Source organism: Phalacrocorax aristotelis, chromosome 5, assembly GCF_949628215.1.
Source record: "Phalacrocorax aristotelis chromosome 5, bGulAri2.1, whole genome shotgun sequence".
In the NCBI taxonomy this organism is placed as follows: Eukaryota; Metazoa; Chordata; class Aves; order Suliformes; family Phalacrocoracidae; genus Phalacrocorax; species Phalacrocorax aristotelis.
This window is the reverse complement of record NC_134280.1, coordinates 21,265,467-21,281,538: the sequence shown is the minus strand read 5'-3', so window position 1 is coordinate 21,281,538 and position 16,072 is coordinate 21,265,467. Positions and strand designations below refer to the sequence as shown.

The window sequence follows — 16,072 nt, the reverse complement described above, 5'->3', positions numbered from 1 at the left end:
AAAACCAGGTGGTGACCAGGATCATCCTCTGCCTTTCAACTGGGACAGTGACATCAGGACAGTATCAGGATCACCTAATGTGGAGACAGGTGTACGAAGGCCTCTGTTGGGAAAGTTTGGTAGTTCCTTCAAATCAATTTTCTCACCCTCTTTAAAATGGATTTGAGGGTACTGCCCATAGGGCTATGGCAAGATGTACTCCAAGGAAGTATGAAAAATACATTGGTGACAATCAGTTGATTGTTATCTTTACTTACTGTTAGCCAATAACTGACAACGACCTGCATTTGGTTATAGTTACATACTCCATTTTCCTCTTTCATCAGAAAAGGTCTCTGAACAATTGCTGTCAGTGAATGAACAAAAAAAGCTATTTGTTTTCCCACATAAGAGGCTCTTAAGTCCTTCTTTCTAGCATGAGACAATTTGGTTTTTTCACTTGATAAAAATACTGTTCTTAATGTTTTTTTGTATACAGTGAAATAAGCTTTCAGCCAGACTCAGATGACCTCTTCTGGTGTTCCATGACCAGAGGAACAAACAAGGGCAATTCACACCTGAGAAAAATTCAAAACAACAGTTCAAGTTTCCCTTTACAGAAAAAGAAATACACTGGCAGTCCCCCAAACAAACAGCAAAGTGGGAAACAAAGTAATGGAGAAGAGCATTCACGAAATCCCTAATGAAGCTGGTTAAATGATTAAGGCCTTTCAGCCATCTAGCTGAGGTGGGCTTTTCAGCAAATCGCTCTGCCTTGATACCCGTCGTGAGAAATGTATCCCCACAAGTACATTCTTGCATAAGTAAGTGTCAGGCTTGAGATATATCCATTTTTAGTGTGTTTGTGTGGGGAGAGCGACTATACAATTCAAAGATGTAACGATAACAGAAGTGCCATATGTATGGGATGAGATAGATATTTCCAGATGCCTGAATAGGAGAATGTGCTGACTACTTATGCTGTTAATAAAACATGCTGTGATTTCTTCCCTGACAAACCAGAACCCTGAGTTAAACATTCCCAGTATGGGCATTATGTAAAGACGTTTAGAATGAAATCTCTATTAATCTTAACTACAGCATGGCTACAGAAAGTTCAGTCACAAAAAATTTATACCCTTTTGGATAAAAGACACCAGGTAGATGGGAGATTTTAATATCTCCCTAACAACTACCCAATGATTTTGAACGAACAAAAATAAATCATGATTCTGAACCTGGCAGGTGATCATGGAAAATGCGTTTCTACTTTTACAGCCTCTTCATGACTTCTGTTGCAAACACAACCTATGAACAAAACCGTGACTTCTTCAGTTATTGCTTGCGTAAGCCCAGATCAGGCTCTGGCAGCGAAGCTGGGCCGAACTCCCCTCAAGTCAAGGACAAAGGGCCCAGGACCCCTCCACCTCACTCAGCTGCTCCAACCAGCTTCCACTTCGACCCCAAAACACGTCCCCCTGCCCCTTCCAAGCCCGCAGACCCAACCGGCAGCTCACCCGGGCGCTGCGGCGAGCCGAGGGAGAAGGTAGGGGGAAGACAGGGGGAAGACAGGGCGGAGCGGTGGACGCAGCGCCGAGCCCACCCGCGGTGCCGCCGCCCCAGCCCGCTCCCGGACGCCTTAGTGCGGCGGCCGAACCCCCGCCCTGGACTCGCCACGTCCCGTTGCTACACCGGGCTACAACAAGGGAAGACGGGCAGCCCGATGTCGCTCGAGGCGACACCACCCAGTCAAAAGCCGGCTGGGAGGTGGCCGGGGAGCTGCGGGGTTGTGAAGGGACGCGGCTCTGCAATGGCGGCGCCGAGGGGAGCGGGGGGGAGGGTTGCCTAGCAACCGGCCCGGCGGCTGCGGCACCCGCGCTGCGGCCTGGCAGACAGCGCAGCGCAGGGGGAGCGCCGCCGCCGCCCGCGGGTTGCGGAGGCTCCCCGGTAAAACCTGCCGCAGGCAGATGATTTTTTCCAGAAGGAAAGCTTCCCCTGCCCGTCTAATCACGCGGGAGAAGCAGGAGGGGCGGAAAAGAGCAGTCATTGAGCGTAGGGTAGGTACCAGCGGGGCTACAGAGAGGCAGTCGTGGAAGGGCGGACGCCCGCGGCGGCGGTGAGGTGAATCCGCCTTTCAGAGCCAAGAGCGGGGAGCAGCCGAGGCCCTGGGCCGGCCCCAGCCCGGAGCCCCCGTCAACGGGGTCCCGTCTGTCCCAGGAGCCGAGCAGGGATGGTGCCAAGTCCAGGCTTTACCACCAAGGCGGGAAGGAAGCAGGCATCATCATCATCCCTCCTTCTGTAAATTTACCATCCGTACTGGGATAGCCAGCCATGTTGCTTACTGTCTGCAGTCAGCCAGTTCCCATTCTTCATGTGGGGGTGGCTGGGTTTGGGGTTTTTTTTATTTAAATAAGAAATGGTGACTAAAACCATAGAAACAGACATGGAGAGTGGGGTGCTGGGACAGTTTTTACATCATCTCCGTTTTTAAAAGATGTCCTTATTTCAAGCTGTTGGTATGTTTTTAAGGAAAAAAAAACCACACCAACACTTCCTCCACCACATGCCAAAGAACCCTGAGTTTAGGTTTGGTATATGCAAGAGCATCAGGAAGTACATGTCTGATTCGTAACTTTGCAAAATAAAGAGAATCCAAATCTGAACAGAGTGTTCTCTAAATAGGCCTGCAATTGCAAAGATAATTTATTAGTAATAAACACAACTGCCTCTTAGGAACTTATTTCTAACACCAACACACAATAGATATGGAAAGCGTGAGGACCATCCCACATGGGGGAAACAATCATCTCCATGGATAACATATGAGAATTTTCCCCCAGGAACTGTGCTGCCGCTGACAGGCTCCCTGCAGCTGCACAGTACCAGCTGCCAAGGGGATCCTGCAGGAGTTAATGCAGCTTGAAAGAAGCATTAACTCCCTGGGTATCCATCCGTCTCCAAGGGCAGGATGCCACAGACTGTGTTTCCTCATCAGCACTACTCATGCCCCTACCTGCATGTCCTACTAGGCAGCTGCACTTGGAAACATACCAAGGTCTCCAGAGCAGATAGAAACAGCAGAAACACAACTAAAAAGCACAGCTCCTTTCCGCATGTATTGTCTCCCCCAGATTCCCTTTGCTACTGGAATGGAAGAGCTGGCTTTGTTGCAGGGAAGTGCCACTTCAAATGAGCCAGAAGCAAAGTGGTTTCAGCGATTCTGGAAATTAAGCCATAGATGAGGTGCCATATTTACTTTTAAGTATTCTTTTAGTCTTATAATTGTTTATGGGTTAGCAGTTGTTACTATATCCTTAGGGACAGAGTGCAGATGGGTCCAAGCCAGCTACTAGCTACAGGTTGCCATGTTTCATGATAGTTACAGATGGGGCTGGTGGTACTGTTTATTACTGAGATGCCTGACCTGTCCCCCCTCCCCTCTTCCCCTTCCTTTCCCTTGCTTGATTATGCCAAACTTCAAGCGCTGGGACTAAAATTTCCCATTTTTGCCTCAGGCTGATTTTTGGAGGGAAGCTTCAGCTCAACTGATGCAACTGTTTCCAAGAAAAAGCTGGATATGTATTTATCTAAAATTTTGTAGCTGCTAATTTTCAAAGCATGAATATGAAGTCTTACAGAACTTTTTGCAGGGCAGCATTTTGAATTTTGGACTTTTCTGTTGCAGTGATATTTATAATATTTGCTCAGGCTTGAAAAATTTTGAAAAATTAGTTTGCATATATTGGGAAGGACAAACCAGAGGTTTAAAGGTGTGAATTCCAGAGATAATGCTTTTCAGTGTCCAGCTGAGGGGATTTTCCTGCAGCTGAAGTCTGTGTCTCTGTGGACAGTGCCAACGTAAGAGTGGGAATGCTTTAGTCTTTGGGGTCTTAATGATCCTATGCATTGGTTATTAAAAAAAAAAAAACAACAAACAAAACCACCACAACAACAAAAAGCCAAAACAAAAACCACAGAAGGAGTTACAGAAGGAAAAAGGGAGGTAGGAAAAAAGGGAGACATATCTGAGATCAAAGACTGGCAGCAGAAAAATCATCCAGGGAAGCGATAGGCAGAAGAACTGTCTGCATGGATAAAGAGATTGTCTCAAAATTAGTTGTAGAAGTCCTGGAGGCTGCTTGGAGAAACAAGAAAAGCTCAAAGGCTTTCTTATGACCAAGAAAATCATCTAGGTTGATCAGTTTGACCTCACCAGAGACCAGGCTGGGAAAAAGTAAAGGAAAAGGTAAAGGGGTAAGGGGGGGGGACAGTATAATGGGGCAAGCGGAGATAGGACAAAGCAAAATGGCTTGGACTGAATGGACAAGAAAAGGAATAAGAAGCTGAGATAACTGAACTGGAGTTAATTGGAAGGATGGACAATAAGATCTGAAAATGAGTTTATAGAGATCTATGAAGATGACAAGTTTAGAGGTCTGTGAAGTACGTGTAAATATACAGTCAATAACTCCTAATCGTTCATATGGGTATGAGTATGGTCTCCCTAAAATTGTGTACAAATGCTCCCATAAAACACACCTATTACTGCAGGAAGAAGGACTCAAATGACAGCATATGCTAGAATTGAGATCTGCCTCACTTCTGGTCTATTTGTCAGTAGATACTATAATACACCACTCACTGTCTTCTGTAGCTCCCAATATGGACAAGCTCTTTAAAGCAGCGAGATTTGTTTTTGAGACTTCCTTGATTCATTGCTGCTGCACGTAGATTGGGAGAAGTGACTAGTGGGAAGGGGAAAAAGGATAATAACTACGGGGGCAAAAAGTAGTGTCCTTTGTGTAAGGTCTGTTTGCTGTCTTGGAGAAGTGGATGTTACCTCTCCCTTCTGTCTCAAGTAGGATTCACCTTCCCTGGCATCAGATGTCCGTATCTGTGGGCATCTGCATCTACGCCAATCTGAACTCTGTTCATATTCACTGGAGGAAAAAATGGGTCCTCTAAAGGGTGATTCTTCTGACCCATTTTAGGTATCTACCTTAGGACAAGGCAAGTTGTGCCCTGCAAGTGCCTGTTTCTCTCCACTGACTGTAAAGGGAGAGAGATGAAGTGAATCCTACTCAGAACTCGGATATGATGGGAGGCAAGTCACTCTAATTGCTCTTTTCACAGGTGGCTACGTATCATGGGTCTGATTTCCAGAACGTAAAGACAGCCTTAATTCAGTGTCCCATAACTGACTGCTCAACTCCGCCACTTACAAACATACTTTTAATGCAATTCTTGAAGTGTGAAATATTTAGTGGTACTCCTACTCCTCTTTATTAAATATCAGCCACTTATTTTGCACCTGTTAACATTATTCCCACTTTACATTTTGAGAAACAGAACCACGTGTGGTTTTGGAAGCAGAATGACATATGAAAATGTATGTGGTTTGCATAATGATACACAATAACAGAGGCAGGGTGAGAACTTAATATTCCTGTTTAGTACTTAGCGCATATATTACCGTAATTTTAATAGTTATGATTTATTACAGTTCTGCCAACTGTCCAAAACATCACACTACAGGCATCTCTACAGTTGAGCAAGGACGTCTTACATGAAGATGTCACCAGTGTGAGGCACATAAGGCTGGATGTATATTCAAAATTTGGCAACCAAAAAGGAAAAATTAAACAAAACAGCATGAAATTAGATCCCATGATGAATCATATAGTTGGTGACTTGTGCAGAACACAGCCAAGTGGGTACATAGCATTTCCCAAACCATTGTACAGGAATCGTTAGAAAACTTAAGAGCTACAGCTTCGTCCCGCCCTGCCTCCCGTGCAAAGGAAGACAAGAAGCATCACCACTACTCCCTGGTGACGTGACCAGCATGTTCGTTTCTCTTGGTAATGAAAAGCTCAGTCAGATATACAACATTAAGAAGCATTAAACAACTCTGTATTAAATTCAGAAGATTTTTTTTATCTGAAAGGAAACTGAATAGTTAATTGGCCCACAATTAAATAGAAATGCCATTTAAAAAAACCAGCCTGAAACAGCTTGCCAGGCCCAGTTTCTGCTTGCCTTTTATAGTGTCCTGATAACCTAACTCATCTCAAGGCATTAATTGAGAATATTCTGAACACTATAAAGATATGTTTATGGATCAAATTATCCTGAGGGACAAAGTGTATATGGCAGACATATACAGGTAAGTAAGAGCAGAAAGGTAATATCACTATTCCATCAAGAAACTTGAAAGGCCTGAGGGAGCAACAAAGATTCATAAATGTAGGATCAGAGGAGATCATTACGAGTGTTTATTCTGACTTTATGCACAGTATGGCTTATAGCAGTCCCCTGATTTAGCATGAGCATCAGTGGGAACACACCTTTTCAGAATGCCAAATTCATAAGAATCCCTTAGTAAGTTACCTGATGGCAAAGTATTACTGCAATAAAAGGGGTGTCTTGTTTTATACTTGGACATCATTGGGTAGCCATGTTAAGAAAACTTCTGTGCCATTTCTTTTAAGCGTGAGAATGTGCCAGAAATTGAAAGCTGAACAGTTACGCCATATATCTGCCCAAACTAATCTATTTGAGCTCCTGAATTTTTTCATAAGAGGGGAAAAACTTATTAAACCACAAAGAACCAACAGCTGTAAAGTTCAGCCACTGTCTTTGAAAAAGTAGATTCAGTTTCAAGGTAGTTTAAAAAAAAAAAAGAGTAGACTTGTTCGTTACAGTATCACTTTATAACTATGAGGAAAAGAAGGATTGCTCAGGATCATCTACAAAAGTCTAGGCTAAAATACAGCTGCAGCCCATTATAACTGGGTGATTTAGAACTGAGACTTTTTCAGTGGAGTTTGACTATTTACTCCAGTTTGGATTAATTTCCTAACTGTAAATTTTCTTTGAGCATATTCCATTTGTATTTGTTGGCACATGTGAATAAAGCAAGGGAGCAGATGTTGAAAACCTCCTCAGGAGAGTTTTTCCTTTCCCACTATGTTTGAGCCAGCAAAACAGGTTCTGATTAGAGTGAATACAAGAGCTCCCCAAAGAGTTCTCACAAGTGTTCCTTGCTCACGCTATCACCTGCGACCTGGAGCTGTACCACTGCAAGGAGATCTTCCCACTGGAGCCATGCACCCCACACTGCTCACCTCCATACAGAAACATGGATGCAAATATTAAAATGTGTTTTTACAATGGATTCTAGTATGAACTGAATTTGCATACCCTCCTAAAATTTCTCTTCCCCCTTCCCCCCACATTCGATTTCCCCCATAAATCTCTCTTCTCTAGGTTCCCAGGGGATATTTCCTTTCCTTATCATAGTTTCAGAGCTGTTTGCCCATCTTCACAACATTTATACCAGCTTACTCAATTTCTGCATCATATCCATCATCTTTCTCAGTAAGGACAGATTATTCTGAGAATGTGTGAATCCTTAAACTAATTTGGAAGTGAGGTCAATACCGAGAAAAGCAATATAACCCCTTTCCCAGCAATGGAGAATGCTTCTGGGTTCCCAGCCTCTGCCGCTCCACAGAGCAAGATATCAGCATGAGTAATAGCACCCAAGTAACCTATATAATATTGAAGGTCATCATCTTCATACCCCGAGGCTTACATTCAAATGTAATAGCTTTTTTTTCCTGAAGGGTACTGGTGGAGTGGAGTAACAGATTTCTCTGTGTGAAGGCTAACCTGCCTTCAGCTTGGCTTAAAGGGCCAAAGCTTTGCTTCAGATCAAAGATCGTGTAATTCATAAAAACTACAGCTGGCAAAAGCGCAAATATCTTTTTACAGTCACAAATGTTTTAAAGGCTGTGGAGTGCTTTAAATGTTAACTAACTGAAAATATTGTAAATAATTTGAAACAATAACTCTTGAAAATGTTCTGACTGTTGCATGTGTTTAGCCAACAAAACTACAAAAGCAAACTGTTTGCAAGATGTAAAATATTATTCTAATGAAAAGTGACCCTCAAAAATGCGACCCAGTTACACTTAGAGTCTATTGCTTCCTAAATCAAATTTATTTCCTTAATAACTCTAAGATTTGCATCTTACCGTTGCTTCTGTCAGTAAAATTGGGCACTTTCCATTTTGTCTATTAGAATTTTCCAGAAGGCAAATTAAAATAAAATGTTAGCTCATCCTGCAACCTGGTATTTTCACAACATATTCTCATTGCTTCACTAGGAGAATTTTTCAGTAGTATTATCATGGTACCTAGGAGACTGTCTATCGTCAGCACTTTTGTGGTACTTCCCGTTGTACAAAATGGAAACCTGCCCCTGCACTGCAGAATCTAACCCGTGCAAATGCATTTGCCATCAGGATGTTTGTGCAGCCATCACTGAAGTCTCAATCTCAGGTTAACGCAACTACAGACGGAAGATTTTTTCATTCTGCCCGGTATCAGTCCTTAGCTTTCAGTTTCCATGGTTTCATTATTGACTCTCAGTAAAGAGAAAACATATGGAGCTCACACACTCTACAAATACACCTGTTATACTCTTATGATATGACCTTGCATGCCACAGTCCCAGTTAGAATAACCTCTCCAGAGACTTCCAGTGGGGAAAACTGATCTAACAAAGCTTGCCTTGTGGCCCAAGAGGTAGGATTTTCCACTGGTTTGCATTTGGTACAAATATTTACTAATAAACAAAATACGAGTATACTTAGAGATAGGCTGTCAAATTTCAAATATCCTGGGCAGAGTTCTCATTTCATAATAGTTGTGGTTGTATAGAAATTTGCTGTACGCTTCCTTATAAGCACGTGGTCTGCTTAGATACTCAGGTGCTACTTCAGCCTTCTTTTGTCAGCACCTGTTTATGGAATTTATTTTTAAACAGCAAATGCAGACCACAGGAGTTCAGACCACCTTGTCAAGGAAAAGGACACTTCTTTCTGACCTTGCTTTGTCAGGATGCAGTTTACGATGCATTAAACTCCTGCTACTATTCTTCTCGAGATCAGAAACTCAATTTTTTCCTGCATTCATCTGATTCCATTTTGTATGCATATGTGGAAACTGGCTTCTAATGTATCTGTGATCACACCAAGACAAATGGGTGAGTCTAGAACTTGGTGTATTGCTTTAGAGAACTTGAGTCAGTCTCCTAATTTCAGAGTTTGTAATTTACTTTATCATCAAACAAAACTACACTGAGGTCACATTCTCCTGAGGATTTTTGCAGTTACACTGAGGGTGAGACATGGTGGGGATGGTATAGGGAAAAAAAAAAAAACATTTAAATGACACCCATTCAAACAGGAAGACTGTTTCTGTCCCACTCTGAATGCCTGCTGGTAATAATTTAACTAAAGCAAAATTTGCACTGCTGTCAGAGGAATGACAGCAGTATATATGGAAAAATAATAGGTTTAATTTAGTTAGCTTGGTACCAGTGGCTGGAAAGCTATGGAGTGATAGGCTGGCAGGCCAAAGGAGTAGCCAAAATAATCAAGTGGGTTTGTAACTAAAGCACATACACTACCTTTGAAACCGAACGACTAAGCCGAGATGGCTAACCTACTGCAGTCATGCCTTTTACCGCAGGGTTGAATAGTACCCAATTTTTTTTGGCCGGAGTGGGTCATCTGACATCTTCTAAATGTACTCAAGAGTTGTACAACTCCATTTAAGCAGTACCATATGGCATAAAATTCAGGCATCTCCTGTCCTATGACAGGTCCATGTTAGACCACGAGAAGACTGCTTGCTGTATGTTCAAAACCTGGACATCCATCATCCTAAAATGCATTGTCTGCTAATGTTAGGTTATCAGTTTGTCCAAGTAAGGTAACTAAACACTGCATAGAGCAATCATTATTATATCGAATGTGGTCCTCTTTCTTGATGGTGGAAGTCTGTATTTTCACCACATAATGGGACGTACCTGTGAGGATCTCTGGAAAGATGATGAGTGTGAACTGGCTGGCATTAGCTGGTCAAAAGAAGAATTAATCTGGCCAAAATCAGATTCTGCCCATTTTAAGGAAAGCTGAGCTAAGAATCAAGAAGCAACTACAATTACAATTACAAAAAAAACCCAAGAAAACTTCATATAGAAACAATCACTGAACTTCAGCTAGGGACACCTAAAAAATAAGTATTGCTGATTTTTTTAAAAAAACTTTTTTCTATATAGCATGAATGGAGCTGCCAGTTTTGTTTGCTTAATAGTTCCCATCATAAGAATCTCTTTCCAGTGCTTTCATCTTTGCTAAACCTTAATTGTTGAGACTGAATGTTTGTGGTGTTGGCGTTATCCTAATTTCTTTCTCTAATGACACTATAAATAGTGAGATACTTCTTTCAATGAAGTTAGAAAGAAAAGCTTAACTTGACAATGCGTCCTCATGATACTTCTTATTTCTTTCAGCTTTAATGCTTATAAAAACAAAAACTGCACCATTTAATAGAAGTAGTACATTTGCGGTCTGCTTGTTGGGAAAGGTTAGAAAGTGTTATTTCACTAATATACAAGTTTCAAATCAAAAAGGAAAGAACAATTAATCTATGTGGTTGGGTTTTTTAAAAGGAAGATTAAAAACTATTTTTGTGATTATTTAATGGGTATGTTGATAATACTGCAGCATTAAAATGTATTTCCAGCCCTAGTTTCTGAGAACTTTTGCTACAATCTTTTTACTTTAAATTTTGTCAAGTAGGCTGTTCAGGCAGTATAAGAGTTTGCGTTTTGTTGCTCCTGTTTAAATTTATTGAAATCTGGCCATTCAGCATTTCTCTAAAATAATTTCTAAATATGCTCAGAAAAAGCTTCTTAGCGGCTTGTAATAAATACTTCCAGAGCTGCCACGAGTTGAGTGTTTCTGTCTAGCATTTACAGCCCCTTCAGTGCAATTGAAAAAGGTAGCTGCTGAGGCATCAAATGTTGAAACCAGGAGCAGAAGCAAAGCCCTTCTTCTGGTCCCAAACCAGTAAGAGGGAGAAAGAGGAAGCAGCCTCACTTAAATTGGAGATAAGGGTAGAAGAAGGAACAGTAGTAGGTTCAGGAGCAAAAGTAAGAGAGGTAAAGTTGCAAGCTGGGAAACAACAGGAATTTAAACTGAATAACATGAATATAGTTATTCAGTGTTACTTTAAATTGTCCTCTTTCAGTATTTTGGTCCAAAACCTTCTTTACTGCATATCTTCCCAAACATTCAGTGATTACAGAATTAATTCCTCCTTAGCTTTTTAAATTATTCTTATCATTATGGTATTTAGTGATTCACAACATCATTTGCCTCCCCTCATCAACACCTCTTTAAAATCAAGTACATTATTTGTTTTTCTAAGAAAATAAGAACAGGAGATTCAGGTCACCATTGGCAGAACTGTCTTTTAAGCCAGCATTTCGCAGACTGGTAGGTGTCAGCGAGAGGAGAGGAGGGACAAGAAATGGATTTTTTCGAGTGGCTTCAGGAAGCCTCTAGAAAGGAGGCCTCCGAGCTCCCTGACGCCCACTCAGCAAGCTAGGGCCGAGGGCAAAGAGAGGATATGGGGGGCTCATATGGTGAGAGGTTGCTCCCAATCTGGGGGGAGTACAGCACCAGGTCTGCTGCTGCAAAGGATCCACCTTGTCCTCTGGAGAAGGTGTGAGTGTGTGCATGTCTTTAAAACAATGGAAGCAACACAGTAAAAACCTCACTTGTTACTTTTGTGCTCCATCCAAGGGCTGCATGCATAAGGAGGGATTACGGTTGCATTCGTTGGTGCCCAGCACCATCCAAGCAGATAGGCTATCTTAGATTTCAGTGTCCTCTCTGTCCCTCGGGGGGAGAGTTTAGGGGCTACTCAAGGGTAGAGCAGGGCTGCAGGTAGTGACCCAGCAAATCCAGTCATCAAGGTCTGTGATGAAGAACTTGAGCAAGCAGCGCTGGCAGCATAACTGCTGCTGGGCTCTTGCTCTGGCTGCAGAGTGGGTCTGCTGGTCTCTGCTGTGGAGATCCGATGCATATATGTGTACAGAGTACACTTCAATTAGAGTAATTCAGATGAGCAAGAATAACAAGAAGGCGTAAAGATCCCCTAAAATTAAGTTGCACAAAAGGCAGGGAGGGTGAGCTTTCTTTTAGGGTCAACTATCTCATCAAGTCCTCCAGAAACATCCCACTTTAGCTATTCTGCTGAAAGGTAATGGGATCATGCTTTGATATGATATGGCTATTTATGTGTTTGTATTTCCCAAAGATTAATGTTCATAATTAGTGTACTTAAAATCTGTAAGAATTCAACTTCAGTGTTTTCCTTTAAGGCTTGTAACAACTCAGTGGATTTTCTTTTCATATTTTAAAGGTAAGAGTAAATCTATAGCCTGTCTTTGAATCTATATGCTAGTTTGGCCTACTAACTGCATTTTATGAACCTCGCAAAATCTCTGCAATTAAAAAAAAGTTATTATCTCCCTAAACATTGGTGCAGTTTAAAAATGAAGAGAACAGAGCCAGATACTTATCCACTTGCCTAATGTTAAGAATGTGAGTCATCCCATTGACATGCCTGTTTGTTGTTGAATTGGGGCCTACAGAAATAAGAGAGCATCATTTATTGAATGTATTTTTCACTGGAGGAAACTGCAGGTCAGTTGGACACAATTATTCATCTTTTCTCCAGATCCGTTCAAGAACAGATGATCCTTTACCATCTATTGAAGGCACTACAACGGCTGAGCCATACCCATATATATATTGTAAACATTGATCAGAAAAATACATCTAAGCAGGCAACATGCATAGATGGCAAGAATGCGTGTGAACCTTCTTAACGTTTCACATATATCTAAAGAATCATCTAAAGCCAAGGCAGCATCTAGCATTCAAATCCCAACAGGCAATGTTGTGTTACTTCACTAATCATTGCTAAAAAAAAAGTTTACCATACACAGGTGTGTGAAAATTTTGATTCAGTGCTTTCCTATTTACCACCTTAAAATAGAAGCAAAATGCATTTAAATTAATCACACATTCTTTTTTCTCACATGTTGGCTACCGAGCCCTTTCTCTGCTCTGTGACTGTGTAAGTCAATGCATTTCTATGTTGTTTTGCCTCACTAAATAAATCATTGCTGTAATTAAGGGAAGGTAAGAAAAAACCCAGAAGATTTGAAAAAAAGAGTCAGGGGGTGCTGTATGAGCTTCCCACCTCCTGAGTCATTCTGCTGTCTCTCCCTGTGTGTATCATGCATCTTAAAAAAAAATGATGAAAAGAATAGTTTTCTTTCTCATGCAATATGGAATGAGGTTTTTACAATAAAAAGTCATTCTTTTCTATGTATATATAAAAATTCACAGAACACATATGTTTCATATGATATTTGCAGTAGTGCAAAACCATGTTTAGTCACAGACAAGCCCTCCATTCTGCCTTCCATCCGGGAGAGGCTGTTTTGGGAGATGAGGGAAGGGAGAATCCTCTAAATCTCCTATACCTCACAGGAAAAAAATGGTGAATTTGGGAAGTAAAGAAAGCTTCTGACTGAAGATGCTATAAAGAAGCAACAGCACATTTCTACATTTAAACTGGGCAATGTCAGGGATGTATTAATATGCTTTAAAATACCCTCCAATTTGTATTCTGGATACAGCACCAATATAACCTCCAGTAGAAAAAGAAAACACTTGTGGATGACCACTTCAAAACAGCAGCAACAAATCACCACAATTAGGATAAAAAGACAAACTTAAAAGTAATTCTAATTATAAACATACAATCTTTAAAAACCCATAGGACCAGAGAACTCAAAAGAACATTTTTTATTATTATTATTGTGCTAAGACTTAATGTAATACTATGAAAAATCCATGCAGTGGCAAAGATGGCTATTATTTCCTCTCCTCTTGCTCTATTAATATTAATTGAAAACTAGGTGTGGCACCACAAGAGAAGACTCTTGGTACAAAACAACTGGAATTTGTTGCCTAGAGCATTTTAATTAAATATCATGTTGTCTTACCTGATTGAAAGGGAATTACAAATCATGGCATAAGAAATATCCATACACTTGTAGATGATGAGGCTCCTTCTACTGCAGGTTCAGATTCCTGGGCAAAGAAGCTTGTAAACTCTTAATTTTACTGAAATGAAACAGGAAAGAAATGAAGAAAGAACCTCCACATCAAAGCAACAAAGGAACCTCTGCAGTATTCTGTAGTCTCTTCGCCCGCTTCCTGTTCCGAGATTCACTCTTTGAATTCCAGCATCGATCAGAAAATTGGTTGTGGGGGGAAAGAAAGAGGAGGGGGGGAAAGAGATGAGGGGGAGGAAACAAGGAGGCAGCATATTACGTGCTAGCTCCACCTACTGGCAAGGAAATGAGCTCAGCTGGATTCTTAACACCCTATCAAAACAACTGTATTTTAGTTTTAAATCGCATATTAGCCGTTGATTATACAGCTTTAAAATACAGCAAATAGGTTAGGACTAATAAATGCTTACATAATTTTTAAAACGGGTTTGAGGTTTAAACTGCATAACGTTTTATTTTATTAATGAAGTATTTTGATACATCTGTATACAAATAATTATCAGATATCTTTATTTTCTATGTACTAATGCACATTATGTTTAAAAATAAGGAATTAAGTCTTTATTCTTAACTCACCAGTATGAAATAGTAGACACTGAGTGCCTGCTTTTTTCCCCATATTATTATTTTTTTCTGCGAAATATAAACCACATTAACATCTTCATTGAGAGCCAGAGGTTAAAAAAGTTACATAAGACAAACGGAATGGATACTTGGATTTAGCTAGGACTATTATGTTATTGCTCAGTAAAGAGTTTTTATGGTGATCTGTATTACTTATTTTCATCTGAAGCCCTCTCCTGTATTTTATAGCATCCTGGAACTGCTGTTTGGTACTCTGGATACTATTAGCTATAACACACTAATATGCAAGTTGACTGCCTCACCCCAGCTGTCTTTAGCCACAACCCCCATGATAGCAGTGTTGGAGTTACTAAAGGATGCCTTACACTGGAATACTGTGTAGTTGAGTGTGTCTGCTTTTATCTCTCTGCTTCCTTAAAAGTTTTCTATCACTTACACCGGCTCTGTCACATCAAACAGCTGCCAGTCACCTGCATGCAGGGCTGGCTCAGCAATTCTCAGCTGTGCAGGAAAACTTCATTGCACCAAAACGTGGGGACTGGGGGAAGAAAGAGTGCAAGAGTTAACTAGGACTGGATCTAGATGAAAACCATGGAATTTTTAATTAGGATCCAGGATCTAACTCATCACAAAAATCAATAACATCAACATAGGAGTGTTGCTGGAGAGACTGTCCCTTTCAGTAGCAACTCATACTTTATCAGCTTAAACCATTGATCACAGTTATCACAAACCCTTGGAGTGTCAGTTATTCAGGAGAAAGATGAATTTCTATGCTTGTTCAAGCCCTACAGTGGGATACTGGACTATGACAGCTCCAAAATACTAAAATAATTCAAGTAATGATAATAGTATGTTGAAATACCTATTGTGTGAGCATGGGCTAGGCATTTTAGAAATCCTATCGTCACAAAAAAAATACACTCTAATTTGTCGGTTTTTTCAGGAAATTTTGCTCTAGAATACTATTTTATATTAAAAAAATAATATTTATACCTCGACAAGGATTTTACTGGAAAGTATAGACCGTTTTGACGACCTTTGACAGCCGCGCGCAAACGGAGAGGGCGGGCGCTGTCCGTGGTGCTGAAGCGCGTCTTGGCCGTCCAGGAGGAACTTGCACTTCAAAATGCCCAGATTCCCAAGTGCATGCAACCTTAAATACGTTTGAATATACTTTGACAACTTTGTATAATTATGGAAATGCACCATGAATTAGTATAGGCCTTATATAGGCCTAAATTGGTGAAGTTGATATTCTAAATCCTACTTCATTTAAGTCACTTCTTGAATGTACTTTTCACAAAACAATCATTTCATTGTATGTAACATTAAAATGCAAAGTATTACTTCAACCTACTTCATAAACCAAACAAGAATTTATATGCTATCTAAAAAAAATCAAGATCATCTGAATTAGGAAAGTCCAAAATATTTAGTAAGATAAAAATATTACAAAAGATTTGGAGATTGTATTAATCTTTATTACTTACA

The 16,072-nt window shown here is 40.6% G+C and overlaps 1 protein-coding gene across 1 annotated transcript in view; it reads right to left on the bottom strand.

The window, feature by feature from the left end:
• LOC142057403 (sodium channel protein type 2 subunit alpha-like) overlaps positions 1 to 14,194 on the bottom strand; it is a 77,732-nt gene extending 63,538 nt beyond the window's left edge. The window contains exon 1 of the mRNA XM_075093342.1: positions 13,922 to 14,194. The gene's annotated coding sequence lies outside the window, so the exon portion shown is untranslated. The remainder of the gene's footprint in view (positions 1 to 13,921) is intronic.
• Positions 14,195 to 16,072: the final 1,878 nt, after the last annotated feature.